Raw genomic sequence first — 12,675 nt, forward strand, 5'->3', positions numbered from 1 at the left:
GATCCGGTTTGGGTTCTTTCGGTAGAATGTTCCCTGCACTTTAAATAATTTACAGCCTTAAAAGTGAAAAAGGGTGTAAATGTCTCCATAAGGGGTCCCGCCTGCAGTTTTTACTTTGGGACCCCTTCCTGTAAACTACTGTCTATGTGCTAATTTACTTATCAATAAAAATGAATTGAATTGAACGCACACCCTTACACCCTTTTTTGAGTGTAGGGGTGTGAATTATACTGAGTGGTTGTAAAGTCAATACCTATTTTTAATTTAGACTCCCCTAGAAACTAACATCAGCTCTAACTGGCGTGTAATACCGTTGACTAATATGATGTTTACCATTTATGATTTAAGAGGTTGACCGAGTATAAACCACAAAAATGGCCTGTGTACTCAGCGTACAGGACGGAGATAAGATTGCCGGCAGGTATGAAGTTTGGAGGTCAGTGGTGTAAGTGCAGAGCTTGGGTGCGTGTGTTTGCCTCTGTATGCGTGCTTGCATGCACGTGGGTACTTGTGTGTGTGCTTGCGTGCCTGTGCTTGCCTGTGTATGTGTGCGTGGGCGCTTGTGTGTGTGTGCTTGTGTGCGTGTGTTTGCCTGTGTATGTGTTGCGTGGACACGTGTGTGTGCGTGCGCGTGGGTGCTTGTGTGTGTGCTTGGGTGCGTGTGTTTGCCTCTGTATGTGTGCGTGCGTGCACGTGGGTTCTTGTGTGTGTGCTTGTGTGTGTGCTTGTGTGCCTGTGTTTGTGTATCTGTGCGTGGACACTTGTGTGTGTGCTTGTGTCCGTGTGTTTGCCTGTGTATGTATTGCATGGGTACGTCTGTGTGCGTGCGCGTGGTTGCTTGTGTGTGTGTTTGCGTGCCCGTGGGCGCTTGTGTGTGTGCTTGGGTGCGGGTGTTCGCCCTTGTGTGTTTGCTATCAAGTCATACCTTCAGAGTAATATATGTGACTAAGCTCATTGTTAACCCGCTATATAAACAGACCAGCAGCGATCGCCAGGCCAACGAAAGACACCGACACAAGCGCTCACTCCCAACAACGACTTCTCAATGTGGTTGCTTGTGTGTGTCTGCGTGTGGCCTAGTAAGGGGCCCTTTAAAGGATTGAGAACTCGTTGTTGGGAGTGAGCGCTTGTGTCTGTATCTTCCATTGGCCTTGCGATCACTGCTGGTCTATCTATATAGCGGGTTAACAACTAGATTGGTCACATATATTGCTCCGGAGGTATGACTGAATAGCAAATATATATATGTATTTTGTGATAGAAATTTAGCGACGTGCGGAAATGTGTTTGTGTACAGCACTTCTAGACCAAATTACCAGAGCTCGCAACTCTAGTAACGGCCATGAAGCTTAGGCTTGCATGCCTCCGAGTTTACCATTAGCCTAACACGCGGTGGTCAGCGGTGCCCAAAACAAAAGCGCGGTTCGGTTGCCGGGTGACGCGACCCATCACGCAACTTACATGCAGTGACATTGCATTCCATATCTTTTTTTTTTCACGTTCGTTGTCGGTAAGGTTGTCGCTGTAAAAAGTATACTTTCATTTATTGGTACAGTCCAAACCATAGATCTAACTTGATGTTTTGTACTCTTATTTACGATGAAAAACTTCCTTGCAAGTAAATATAATAGTATTGTTACGGGGAGGCAGACAAAACAGGAAAAGGTATTTACAATAAATGTACAAGGCGATGAATCGCTAAACAATATGGTCGAAACTGCGTGCCAGTTCAAAAGCATCTTCGTCATCGACACTCCTCTTGAGGAATAGTACCGTCACATGAGCCCCGGCCGCTGAAACACCATCACGGTGCTCGCTATGGTGTCAGGGAGCGGTAAGGTTTAAAGCGGGATACGTGGACAACGTCTGTAGGTGGCGAGATGGAGGGAGAGGAAGACTCGAGCGGGCCAGTCTGGTAAGTGAGGTTGGTTACACGCCTTAAAACACGGTAAGGTCCGTTGTACCAGGAAAGCAATTTTTCGGAAAGTCCAACACGCCGAGTCGGAGTCCATAGGACAACAAGGGCACCCGGAGTATAGATAACGTCGCGATGACGGGAGTCATAGCGGTGCTTCTATAGGCCTTGCGATGTAGTAAGGCGATGGCGAGCTATTTAGCGTTCCTCATCAGCTCTGGAAATGCCATCGCGGGTGCACTCATTGGGCAAATGGACGGCATCGGGGACGATAGTGTCAAAAGGTAAATTTGTGTCGGGGCCAAACAGAAAATAAAAGGGTGAAAACCAGCGGTACCATGACGAGAGGAATTGTAGGCAAATGTAACGAAGGGCAACACAACGTCCCAGTCTTGATGGTCAGAAGAGACATGCTATAAAACATGTCAGTTAGCACAGAGTTGAAGCGTTCTGTCAGGCCATTGGTTTGCGGGTGGTAAGCCATCGTAAATTTGTGTTTTGTTCGCGCAGGAGCGAAGCAAGTCATCGATAACTCTGGAGAGAAAGTAGCGGCCACGGTCGGTGAGGAGCTGACAAGGTCCTCCGTGATGTAAGATGGTATCGTGTAGCAGGAAATCAGCGACGTCCGTAGCACAACTGGTAGGGAGAGTGCGTGTAATGGCGTATGAGGTGGTGCGGTCCGTAGCAACGGCAATCCATCTGTTTACAGAAGTAAAAGCAGGAAAAGAACCGAGGAGGTCAAGGCCAACTCGGTAGAAGGGGTCTGACGGGACGTCAAGGGGCTGAAGGAGGCCAGCAGGAGGCATACGCGGTTTATTTCGGCGATGGCACGGTTCTAAAGCCGCGACTAGCGACGAACGGGGCGGTAACGATCGTGCCAGACGCGGTCGTAGTTCCGGGAAACTACAAGGTGACCAGCGGTCGAGGCGTTATGAAGCTGGCCGAGAACGCTCAAGCGCAGGTGCGTAGGAATGACGTAAGAACGTTGTGGCGATATAATGGGCTATCTTTAAGCACGAAGAGGCGAAGAGACGGATCGGGCGCTGCGGAATCCAGCTTCTGAATAAGCTCACGTAAGATTGGACCACGGAGCTGTTCATCACGGATGTGGCTTAAAAACGAAGAGCGAGAGTAAAGAGTATTAATACTAGAAATCGCATCTCTTGACATTACATGACAAGGTGTTACTAATGGATATAGAAGATAACCGAAGAATGCAAATGGTATACAAAAAATCCAAGAATTGTAAGTCTTTGCCGTCTAGCAAAGGGCAGAAATAAAGGCAGAATGAAAAATGAATGGGAACCCGCCGCGGTAGCACAGTGCCTATTGTGTTACACTGCTGAACTCGAGCTCGCGGGTTCAATCTCTGTAGCCGCGGCCACATTCCAATGGGGGCAGAATGCAAACACCCTCTTGTGTGCATTGCGCGAACGTTAAACAACGCTTATAGAGGTCAAAATAATCCCGAGCTCCTATAGGAGCTCGGGATTACTACAGATACTACGGTGTGCCTCATGATCAGATCGCGATTTTGGCACGTAAAGCCTGAAAATGTAATTCAACATTCTCAAAAGAAGCACTGTTTTCAACAGTGTTTTTGGGGACACGTTTTTCTTAACTGACAATGCAGTCTTTCTTGACTAACGAGGGTGGTGTATGCCTCCATGTAACTTTTGTTGAGGCATAAGGTGACTCGCTTCCTTTTCAACTTTGATCATTATGTGCCGCAGATGAAAACAGCGATAATTTATTTTGCCCTTGCTCCGGTCGTGTGCGTTAAAAATATATTTTTAAACATTGCTTCACAAACTTGGTCCTAGCATTTATGCACTGTCGTGAGCAATATGAGAGAAAACAGCCAGTTTGATTTTAAACAGCAACTACCCGTGGTACGTAAATTCAAATCTGACATCCTACCTACCATTTATAACACGTAGCACTGCCGCTGAATATTTATTCTCATTGGACACTTTTGCACAAGGCATGAGTGTTTAGCTACTACGACCTTTTGAAAGCAATTTCGGTGTCACTTTCATATTTCTCGAGAGAACAGCACTGCTTCCTCGAGCAATAAGAAACCGTGGTTGGTCGAGGATCAGATTGGCTGTGCGTGGTCTATGAGCCACCATGACAGTACAGCAACGAAAACATTTCTGGACACATCCAACAAGGGATGATAAGGTACTTCAATTTAGTTTTGCTTGCAAACTCTGGTCTGTTAGGGCACAGGGAATTTCTATTTGAAATCAACGCCACGACCAATAACAATACGTGCATTTAAGCGCCACAAGTAGAAAAAAAGTGTGCGAAAAACTCGTGACAAATTCTAAATCACAGATACAATGAAATAGTATGCCGATGAGGAGGTGCATTTTACACGTTTAAAATATGCAGCATGATTCAGTTGTGTGTAGACATACGGGGTGTTGTTTTTAGACCATACAGAATATCTTTAAATTGCTTGTCGCAGATAGTGTAATTGTAGTCATTGAGATGAATCACTCGAAGCGGTGGGCATTACTCTAATCCAAATTCATTCCCGACTAATAAAAAAACACTAATTATTTTATAATTATTACTTTACGGGCGATATTGTAATTTGAAAACGGTAGCTGGAGGGGTTGCAAGGCGTATATTGCAATTGTTTTACGGAATTTCTAGAAATCGCCTGTGGCCGGTAGCATAATTCTTATCATTGAGCTGTGTTATTCGAAGAGGCGGAGCATTAGTAGCACGAGAAATCGAAACATATATTTAAATAATTAGGAAACATTGACTAATGAACTTCTTAGTTAATTACTTTACGACACATATTGCAATTTGCGAATTGTAGCCAGTGAGTTTGCAAGACGTATCCACTTGAAATTAATTTCCAGGATGACACCAGTTTCGAGATATTGTTACCCAAAGCGTGGGACGAAATACATGGGCGTTCCAGTTACTTTTGTGCTTTAATGTATGAGAAAGCATTTTGGTAAAAAAGCAACTGGAACAACAGTGCATTTTTAGGGCGAGTTTGATGGCGAATATCTCGAAACTGGTGTCATTCTGGAAATTCATTCCTAGTCGATGCGCCTGACAAGCTCACCGGCTGCAGTTTGTAACTTGCAATATGTGTCGTTAAGTAATTACCTAAGAAGTTATTAGTGAATTTTTGTTAATTAGCTGAGTATGTGTTTTGATTTCTCGTGCTAATAAAGCCCGCTTCATCGAATAACCCATATGAATGATAAGAACTATTCTACCGGCCACAGGCGATTTCTAAAAGTTCTGTAAAACTTAAAAATGAACACCCTGTATATTAGGGCGGGGCGAATAGTTAAAACTTTCAAAACCCGAATACATTATCTTATATGATTCGCTCCTGGAATCGAATCGCCCCTATTCGTAAATTCCCATATTTTTCTAATGTTTTTTTTGAATAATCTACTCTGCCAGCTGTGCACGGTGAAGTCTGACACTGAAGGAGAATGAAGTACATTTCGCTTGGCCCCAGGAAACGTGGAGAACGAGCAGTTTTGCACAGCCCGCTGCGTCGCTCAGGGAGCAAAACTTTTGAATTATTAGACAGGTTTAGTATTGCGGAAATGGCCCCACGCTAAACGCAAAGAAATAGCGGGGTCAGACTGCGCACGCTCAGAACGCTATTTCAGTTTTGAGCGTAGCGCGCGTCCGCTATTTTTCGAATATAGCGGAGACGCTAAACGCTCGCTAAGTTTTTAGCGTTGCAAACATGGCGGCACCCTCGGCCCTTTGGCTTGACCATGCAGGCTCTTTTCAAGGCTTGGCGTGGATCCACACGGCTAGTTTGGTTGTCGAGCTTCTCAGTTTGCTGCTTTGACTGCTCGCAGCTAGATGGCGCGGCGAAGTTTTGCGCTTAGCGGCGCATCGTTGTCTTACGCTATACACTAAAACTATCGAACAGCGTTCCGCAAAGATTTAGCGTGCGTAACACGCTAACGCTAACGCAAACATTTTCCGCAATACTAAAACTCTCTATTCACTTGAAGTTTCGCAAGATATATAATTCGGCAATGGGTATTTGTAGTACCTCTCGGTCTCCCAACTGTGCGTTCACTTGAGTATGAACCTGAATAAGTTCGATTACAACAATAATCGATGCACGAGTGACACCGTCTGTAGCAACCATTGTAACTAAAGAAACGTTTTTCTTTGTTGGCTGCGCCATCGCTACAACTAAGCTCATTTGTGTTTCATTCTCGCACGTGTATATACACACATAATAATGGGCTCACAAGGCTCTTTAAAAGCTTCGTTGTGGCAATAGCCGACCACGCATTCTCCAATGAATCCTGCTTTATTTTCCTTAAAATGCTCCATTCGAGGTTTTCACAAGGCGTATTTAATAAACTGTATTGTAATCTCACAAACTTGCTCATTGGTTGAATAAGATACCAAAATTGTTTTTGAATAATGCTGAAAATCCTGTTAATAATTCTAGAACTATTCCAAGATTATTCGATTTGACTCGCATTATTGAATTCTTATTCAATTTAATCTTGCAATTTACTATGTGTTTTGTTACTATTTATACTACTACTACTATTTACTACGTACTATGTATACCAGGTGTTTTTAGCTGCAATATTTAGAAATTTCCCGTGGCAATTACTTGATGACGCGGCCATTAGTTCAACGAATAATCAAAATGATTAATGGAATAATTAGCATAATTACAGTAATACCACTTTAAACACTTTAAGGCACACATTTAATATTACGAATTGTAGCCAGTTAGTTGTAAAGAAAAACAAATATGGGGTTTTGCGTGCCAGAACCGCAATCTGATTATGAGGCACGCCGTATTGGGTGACAACGAATTACTTTAGACCATCTGGGGGTTCTTTATAATATGCCCCTAAATCTAAGTACACAGGTGTTTTCTGCATTTCGCCCCCAACGAAATGCGGCCGTCGTGGCCGGGATTCGATCCCGCGGCCTCGTGCTCAGCAGCCCAACACCTTAACCACTCAGGAACCACGGCGGGTATAGTTGTAAAGAATGCATTGTAAAGAATGCTCAAGATTGCACTAGTTTCGAGGTAATACTTTTGAAAGTGTCCGACGAAGTGCATTCATGTTCCATTTACTTCCGGGCTTGAATGCATAAAACAGCGTTTTGTTAAAAAAGTAGGTGGCACACCAGTTCATTTTTACCGCTAGTTTGAGGATACATGTCTCAAACCCGGGGCCATCCTCAGATATCGTTCTAAGTCGATATGCCATGCAAATTCACTAGCTACAATCCGTGGATTGTAAAATGCGCCGAAAATATTTAGTATAAAATTAAGAAACGAAATTTTGTGAATTTCACAATTAAGCATTTTGATTTCTCGTAGAAGTAATCGCGGCCTTATCGAGTAACACAGCTCAAGAGTTAGAATTTGCGCTTTCAGCCACCGGCAATTAAAAAAAATGCTACAGCTAAATGAAATACTCTATATGTAAATGACTAGTGTAGTCCATACCCGCATTTACGACAATTTTTTTCCACTTTATTACTGAAATCTAATTTTAAATTTTGTTTTATTTCGGTAGGTATGTTAGGTATGTTAGAAGCCATTTTCTGCATGAAGGTATACTTTTAAAGTCGTGCAAAACATCTTGGAGTTAAAGAGTTCTCCAGCGGAAGCGTCGTTTCGAAGACTTTTGTTTTGTATACAAGAAGACAGCAGCCAAGCACGGAACGCTCAGCTCCAACTGTGAAATAAAGTTCTTACGGTTTTCAATGGCTTCCCGGGTGTCCCTGCTCCATGAGTTGAGATAGCCAACACCTCGAGATATGGAGTCAGACTACGTGTCGCATATTGCAGGCGAGGGACCAGTAACAGTGCAACTTCAACTGCAATACTTGAGGACACCGTATGCCATGCACTCAGAATCTAGGAGCGAAGGAGCTAGGCTGACCAGACTGAAGTTAAGTAAACCAGTGCAAAAACTCACGCGAATGTCAGTTACTGTTTGCCGGCATATTTTCAGCGTACATGCAGCCATGTATGGGAAACTGGTTCCGAAATGTGTTCTGACCTTTTTCCAACATATCGTTTATGCCTCTACCTAAAATTTGACATTTACTTTACACGTACGGCGCGCTTGTGTGGAATTTCTGTACGTTTGTACTTATCTGTTTTTTAGAAGTGACCTAATGAACATGTTACGCCATCAAGGCCAAATAACACATCCAGGAAGGGCGTTTTTTATGTGCGTGCACATCGCATTGACACCTTCCCCTGGGTAAATTAAACATGAAATTCCTAAAGGGGCTGTAGTGCACTCATGTGCGGACAATGACAAACGTACCAACAGGGCACGCAGACACGCACGAGTACAGGTATAGTGGCATCAAAGTGAGCGCCTGGGAAAGACGTAGCGTACAGGCTGTTGTTAAGTGATTGATGCCCGCCTGAATAGGTTCTGTTAAAGCCATTGCAGAAGGACCGCAACCTTGTACCAGCGGCTTTGAATCGGAATGGCCTCTCTTTTCAGGAGCGCATGACTGGCCGCAGGGAACATGTCATATTCACTGGCTAAAAAATAAAAGTAACACTGCTCTTAATAATTCCCAATCAACCACGTTAGCGCCCTCCTCTCTAGGGTATATTGAGAGAGTCAGTGGTTGACGCACATAGAAATATCGAAAGTAGCTCCGGCATCGGCATACTTGCTGACATTGACCCGTTAAAAACCACATTGGTTTCTCGCTTGTCACCGATTGTGTGAAGTGGTAGAATTGTTGATACTAACACCAGTTTAAACATATTTGTTGACAATGTCCTTTTGGAGAATCATTGATGTTTCACTTAGATTTGCCACAGACTCTTCGAAGGCAGGTTTCTTTATAAAACACTGACTGGAATTCCAATACAGGTAGCATAGCTGATAGCGTTCATATGGCTTCAAACAGGGATAGTTGGCTCGGCATTTATCAGTTTACTGCGCTGGTATTTCGTACTAAAGAGAACGGAAAATACAGACAAACATGTGCGCAAGATCGGCAAAAATTTCTTTGCGTAGATAGTTTTGTAATTTGTTTTCCATATGGCAAGCTTTTCAGAAGTGTCTGTAAGAAGAATTTTAGAAATATCGTATGTACGCATCCAGGCCTCGAGTTTACGTTACAAATGCCGCATTAGTGCTTTCAGTTTTTGGACATGAAGTTCACATTCAGTGCCACTCACATATTGGGAGTACAGAACGAGGACAGAAAGATGTTTACTTCCCTGCGATTCAGCCAATTATAGGTTGGTAGAAAGAACCGTTTCCGTCTAACGCACTATCTAAGCTATCGCAAAATCATGTGACCACAGGGTCAACGACAGCCTGCAGCTGCAAGCAATGAAGCTAACGGACAGTTGTTATCTAGCCCCCTTGATAGCATCTATTGCCAAAGAAAGCTCTAGTGCCATTGGTAACAAAAAGAAGACAGTCATAAAGGATGAAGGGCGTAACAGCTTGCAAGGTAACTATGATACAGAAAAATTCAAATGTCATAAAATTATAAGGTTGGCGAAAGGCACGGTGCTAATTGATACATTCAGCTCTCTAAAGATCAAAGGGCTATGCATGAGAGAGAACGCTCCCAGGAAAAAAATTAGCTGAGAATACGTGAGAAATAAAGCCCGCAAATGTGCTCATGAAATGCGTAGAGAACGTTAAGTATAAGCTCCCTTTCACGTGCGGAGAATCGTAGATCGGAGTCACAGGCCGCTGCATTGACATCAGGTCAACGGAGTACTGATATGTGATAACGAGACTTTTGTTATCTTAAGAGGAAGCTTTATCTCAGGGGCTACTACCTAAATACATGGAAAAGGAGAAATCGCTTTTCTCGGCAACCACCGCACCAAATATTATGAGGTTTGCTGCACTTAAAAGAAAAATTTTAAATGTAGTAATGTTGGTCGCGAACGCTTTTATTTATGTCGTAAATTTTTAATAAAATTTGCAAAAATCGCAAATTCTCAGAAAACGAAGGAATCATGTTTACAACTCTGTAACTCAGCAATAAAAACGATATCACAGTTCTGTGAATTGCACCTAATAGTACATCTAAAGCGGTCAAAATTTATATATTACCCGTGGGTCTAAAAAATTTTCATATGTGAGTAGAGCTTTTGGAAAACCCTTGTAAACGATGTAACAAGTTCACGGAAGATACAAATTTACACATCAAATTTGCTCACTTTGGATGGTCTAATGGATGCAGTTTACGGAACTGCGATATCTGTTCTTGGTGCAGAGTTACGAATTTGTAAACTTCGTGCTTCTATTTCTTTAACCTTACAAATTTTCGAAAAAAAAAAAGAACCAGGCCTAGATGAAAATTATTATTTCAACAGTCCCTAGCATTTAACTTTCTCTCTCAAGTGCAACAAATTTCATGAAAATTGGTCCAGGGGTTATCTCAGAAAAGCTTTTCTGCATTACACGCGTACTTGAATAGGCGGCATCGGAGTTGGGCCCGAGCTAAATCTTCCTCCTAAATCGAAAGAAGGGCTTTGCCTCGCAGCAGTTCGAAAAAAAGAGTTCGAGAAATCTTGGAGGCATACGTTATGCTAAAAAAATATTAAGAAAATCGCGCGAGGACACTTAGCTGGTAGTGAAAGAAGGTTTTTTAAAATTTATGGACAAAAACTTGATCATCATATCCTTGTCATTGCGAAGGCAGACTTTCATTTCTCCCTTTATTGTCTTGTTTTTTATGTACTTTGAGTGACCCTTTAGCCCACCCTTTAGCCGTGCGCCTGCGAACAATAAACATTAGAGACTTTACGCACCTAGTGGGCCTTTGTCCTTTACATTACCCATTGTGTGTGAAATGCCAGCTCAGTAAATCGAAAGATATACTGATAACATGTGGCTAGACTCGCCAGTGTCATGAGGGTGCGTCTATCAAGCGTGCGAACTGCAGAAACAGCTCGCTCATCAGCTGTATGACTAGCTGTGTCAACAGCTGATCATCATGCTCGCGAGTGTTCAGTAGCAGATGCTGTGAACAACGCTACGATCCAAGGATAAAGAAACAGATAGAGAGTGAGTTGCCTATCAGTGCCGGCCTGTGGGCAGGCTTCATCCAACGTCTTGCTTCCCCCCGTGACTGCTAGAGGGCACTGGGATGCACTTGGGCCATAGACACAAATCCGAAATTATGAATACGTTTGTCCACACCTGTACATGCCTGAAATACTGAACGGCTTCGGCATTTAAAAAAAAAAGAACCTGACAAGTCTGACCCAATTTTGTCGCGACTAATCAGTTATTCCGCGATAATCACGCATTTACTGGTGTCCGCCGTAGCTGCAGGCTTTGGTTTATTTTGTCCGACAACAAAAGTTGTCATTTATCCTGTGTGCATTTTTATTCTTCAACGTTCGGAACTTTCACGTTACGAATGCAACAGCTCAACATACCGTTACTGGTAAAAAAAAGTAAAAAGCGTTGAAACGCAGGATTGATAATTATTCTTAATTAGGGACAAGACAAGTCACATGGGCGTAATATAGCTTCTAGGTTGTATGATTACCCTACATTGCATTTCCTTAAGGTTTGCCGAGTCCAATCGAAGCCATTTGGGTATCACCGACATGTGCAATGCAACATTGTGGGTGAAAAACTGTTTTGTTTTACGACGTGTACTTGACTCGACTCACGTCCGACAAAATTATGCTTGTTTTGCATGTTGCCATGAGACCTCATTTTAGCATTCTTCTCTCTTATTTAGTAGGTTGGCACTATTGTCGTAAATATTTCCTAATCTGTGCCATGTTTTACGGTGCTCTGTCACAGAAAATGGTGCCGTGCACTAGTTGCTCAACATTAAAGATATGGGGCGTGAGAAAACCCAATTATTACTATAGTGCAATACCTGCTTTCTTGAGCCCCTTCATGTCTTTTAGGGCATTTTTCAGTCCTAACGCCGCCGCATTATATATTTGAGTGAAGGAGAAAAGTGTAAACCTTCAGGCGCTTGAGTCTGAGACCTTGAAATTTCATGCATAGGCAACCCTTTAGCAAGCATAACTGGCATGGCAGCCTTAGACAGGCATACTCGGTAGGGGGCTCCATATAGGTGTAATCGCAAAGGCGGCTTTGAAGAAGGCCAAATTCTTCCCGGCTGTCAGTTTTGCAAACCATTGTGCAATTGGCGGGAATAACTATTGTGCATGTAGTGTAACAAAGTGCAGCCGTGGTTGCTCTCATGACAGCGTAAACAATTATTTTTTGTTGCAGGTTCTGAGTATGCCAGTTTCTTACCTTTTTTTCTTGTTTTGGACATCTGGAGAAGAAACAGTATCTGTGCTTGCTTAGAAAACGTAGCTCCCAAATAATAAAAAGCGGCGATACGAAGCGATACGACCCTTTTAGGCGATACCAGTAACAACCTAAAAGGGTCGCTTGGAATGTAGGATCAGAAAGCTTCCCATTTAAAATAATTATCTTGGGATTACAAGCGCATTACTCTTTTTTAGCAGCTGCGCATGAACACCAAATTATTGAGCATCATGTTTTCATACAACCAGTCCTAAATAAGTTTTTACAGTTCACCGGAAGGTACTCACCCGACAGCTTGTTGCGAGGCGTCAAATCCGTTTCACGTGTTTAGGCGCCCTGGTCGGTTGCAGGCAGCTGAATATCATGCTCGTAGGTGACGGGTCCGTAACGTAATCTGGGCGTAACAATGTCCCTTCGCAAAGCTCACCGCACACAAACACGCTGGACAGTTTGACTGTCGCGAGA

General features: G+C 43.2%; 1 pseudogene; it reads right to left on the bottom strand.

Annotated features, from left to right (window-relative positions):
• LOC119445990 (carboxypeptidase Q-like) overlaps positions 1–12,675 on the bottom strand; it is a 67,287-nt pseudogene extending 54,612 nt beyond the window's left edge.

This window comes from Dermacentor silvarum, chromosome 3 (assembly GCF_013339745.2).
Source record: "Dermacentor silvarum isolate Dsil-2018 chromosome 3, BIME_Dsil_1.4, whole genome shotgun sequence".
Lineage (NCBI taxonomy): Eukaryota > Metazoa > Arthropoda > Arachnida > Ixodida > Ixodidae > Dermacentor > Dermacentor silvarum.